Below are 3,571 nucleotides of genomic sequence, written 5' to 3' on the forward strand. Positions count from 1 at the left end.
CTATCTCCATTACAAACGCTAGTTTTACCAGAACGAGCGCTCCTGTCTCATAGCTTGAGCATGTGCGGGTTTTTCACGTCGTTTAAGCCCACACGCGATCATTTTTTACAACCCGAAAAACTACATTGTTTAAAACGTCGTTAAAAAATGGAGCATGTTGGAATTTTTTTTTTTTTAGTTTTTCAGAACCCGAAAAATGATGTGAAGCCCACACACGGTCATTTTAAATGACATTTTTTAAAAACGTCGTTTTTTACAAGCCGAAAAACGATCATGTGTACGCGGCATTAGGCTTGATTTACACCTATGCATTTTTAGTGCTTTTTGCATTTTGCACTACAGTCCATTTATCATGGTTTCCTTTGGAACATGTTCTGTAGAGCAAATCTGCAAAATGCACTAAAAATGCATAGGTGTGAATCCAGCCTTACTGTCTGGGCCTGTCAGTAGCCTCTGAATCAGGCTTCAGACTAAAGGGAGATTTAGATGCACGGATCATGATGGCACATACACGGATTTCCCCCCTCATGATGGCACATACACGGATTTCCCCCCTCAGGATGGCACATACACGGATTTCCCCCCTCATGATGGCACATACACTGATTTCCCCCCTCATGATGGCACATACACGGATTCCCCCCCCCCCTCATGATGGCACACGGACCCCCATCCCTCCCCCCTCATGATGGCACACGGACCCCCATCCCTCCCCCCTCATGATGGCACACGGACCCCCATCCCTCTCACCTGGGGGCTGCTGGTGGTGGTAGCGGCTCTGTTGCTTCTGCCGTCCGCCTTCTCCTCCCGGATGTTCGTTCCAACATCGATCTCCATACCGGCACTGGCCCTGCAGGAAGAAGTTATAGATCACCATCGTACCGCTATCCGCCACCGATCACCGCAAGTGAATCGTTACTACCGGACTGTTTACACGGTAACGGCTAGTTCCCATGGTAGCGGGTAGTTCCCATCCTCCAGATTCACCTAGTGATGTCACAGAAAACATGTGACCAGGAAATAGAGGGCAGGAACATGAAGTGAATAGGAGGCTGCAAGCAGAGCAGAGCAGAGTACACATTTTCACCCTGAAGGTCTCTCGGTTGCGACTAGTTCCCATCCTCTAGGGAGGGGGGGAGGAGAGAGGGAGGGGAAGGAGGAGAGAGGGAGGGGAAGGGGGAGAGAGGGAGGGAAGGGGGAAGGGGAGAGAGGTATACAGAGAGAGAGAGGGGGGTATACAGAGAGAGAGAAAAAGGGGGGTATACAGAGAGAGAGGTATACAGAGAGAGAGAGATAGAGGGGTATACAGAGAGAGAGGGGGGGTATACGAGAGAGAGGGAGGTATTTTTTTCTGTTGAAAAGCCTGTGGCGTGCAAAACACAACCCAAAAACTCCACCCGGTGCAGGGAAAAATGTGCACACACATAAAGAGTGACATCACAAAAAACTGCGACGGGTGCAAACGTCAGTGGTCCTCCGAAAAGGACCCGTCTCTGATCCCCCGGGGCATTAGGCTCCTGACAGGGAAAAGAGTAAACTGTGGTCCATACAGCCGAAGCCATATGGACCCATCTTGGTCCAAGCAGCCGAAGCCACAAGGACCCAACATCCTCAGAGGGACTGCCGAAACAGAACCCTCCTCGATGAGGCTCCCCCGAAGGGAGACCCCATGAGAGCCGGTGAACCTAACCAGAAGGCCGAGTCCACCAACTCCCAAGACTTTCAGAGACCGGCCCGAGGACCAGCACCCTACTCGCCACACATAAAGTGCAAGCACCACAAACAAAGTGACAAACAAAACAACACACGGGGAAAAATAATAAAAGAAAGTGGGGAAAAGGAAGATGGGAAGGTGAGGAAAGTGACCAATGTGAAATACATTGGCCGGCCCTCCGGCCAGGATAAAAATTCCACTGGTCCTAGCCAAAAGGCCCGGCCCAAGCGGCAGGTGTGAAAAGTGTGTTGTGGAGATCAGTGACCTGAAGGTGCCACACGATGAGTGCCCCTCAAACACTCGTGCAATGTATGGCACCCCTGGACTGCCACTCCAGGGGCACAATCTCCACTGGCTTTTCAACGGTCCCTAGCCCCCGGTCCGGACCGGCAGCACCCTTCCCAGCCAGGAAGGTGGGAGAAGAGGTCGGGGAGAGCCTACTGACGCAGACTCTACCCACAACCCCTATCTCTCCCACCTAATCACATTCTGGAAGTACTACCCGCTCCATCCCGGTTAAAGAAGAAGCAAGGGTTCCCTCCAGAACAACTGACTGGGGCAGATACCACCAAATCCAGGCCAACGGCCAGGGACCCGGCCTCTTGGCTTCGACCTCATGCCTCTCTGTCCACATCAGAAGGCTTCCACCTCCACACCAACAGGCTTAGCGTCCGCCGACTGCCATCCCTTTCCCCCTGCCACAGGGTACCGGGGACAGTCAGCTTAGCACCACCTATTGGCAACTGATAAGAACAGATACTACACTTGATCTTAGCCAAAAGGCCGAGAAGCGATAGAGAGAGGGAGGTATACAGAGAGAGAGGGAGGTATACAGAGAGAGAGGGGGTATACAGAGAGAGAGAGAGAGAGGGATAGAGGGGGTATACAGAGAGAGGTATACAGAGAGAGAGAGGGATAGAGGGGGTATACAGAGAGAGGTATACAGAGGGAGAGAGGGGTATACTGAGAGAGAGCGGGGAAATACAGAGAGAGATAGAGAAAGAGAGAGGGGGTATACAGAGAGAGAGGGGTATAGAGGGAGAGAGATACAGAGAGAGAGAGGGGTATACAGAGAGAGGGGGGGTATACAGAGAAAGAGGTATACAGGGAGAGGGGGGTATACAGCACATTTTTTGTGTTCTGAAAATGCCCCCCTCGACTCACCCTTTTGCGCCTGATCTCCCAGGCTTTGGGGACCCGGTACCAGCGGAACTTGGCACACGTATAGCTCCACTACAAGTGTGCAAAGTTTTTTAGTCCGGGGGATCTACGGCCGAGGAGCACCGATTTTTCAAAGTCGGGCACCCCTTCCATAGACTCCAATGTTAAATGGTAATTTCCCTGATAACTTTGGGGACCCGGTACCGGCCCGCTGTAGGTCCTCTGGACCCGAAACTTGGCACACATGTAGCCCCTGTTCTCCTCTAGAAGTGTGCAAAGTTTACTGTCTGGGGGACCTACGGCCGAGGAGCCGATTTTTCAAAGCCGGGCATCCCTTCTATATACTCCCATGTTAAACGTAAGTCTAGTCATGGGCACAGCGAGGCATGCAGATGGACACCCTAGGCTTATACTTGAATTAATAAGTTTTCCCAGTTTTTTGTGGTAAAATGAGGTGCCTCGGCTTATACTCGAGTATATACCGTATAAAATTATTAAAATGGATACAAATTTTAGGTCAGATGCCACTGTTCTAGAACATGGCATTATTATTATCTTTTATTTTATCCGATATTAAAACTAGCTTGCACATAGAGTGGTTTTCGAGGTCAATGAAAAAGGCAACCAAGCATGACATACAGTGCATCTGGAAAGTATTCACACCGCTTCACTTTTTCCACATTTCGTTATGTTATA

At 50.5% G+C, this 3,571-nt stretch overlaps 1 pseudogene; it reads right to left on the reverse strand.

The window, feature by feature from the left end:
- Nucleotides 1-2,378: 2,378 nt before the first annotated feature.
- LOC120942199 lies at nucleotides 2,379-2,509 on the reverse strand (annotated as a pseudogene).
- Nucleotides 2,510-3,571: the final 1,062 nt, after the last annotated feature.

This window comes from Rana temporaria, chromosome 5 (assembly GCF_905171775.1).
Source record: "Rana temporaria chromosome 5, aRanTem1.1, whole genome shotgun sequence".
NCBI lineage: Eukaryota > Metazoa > Chordata > Amphibia > Anura > Ranidae > Rana > Rana temporaria.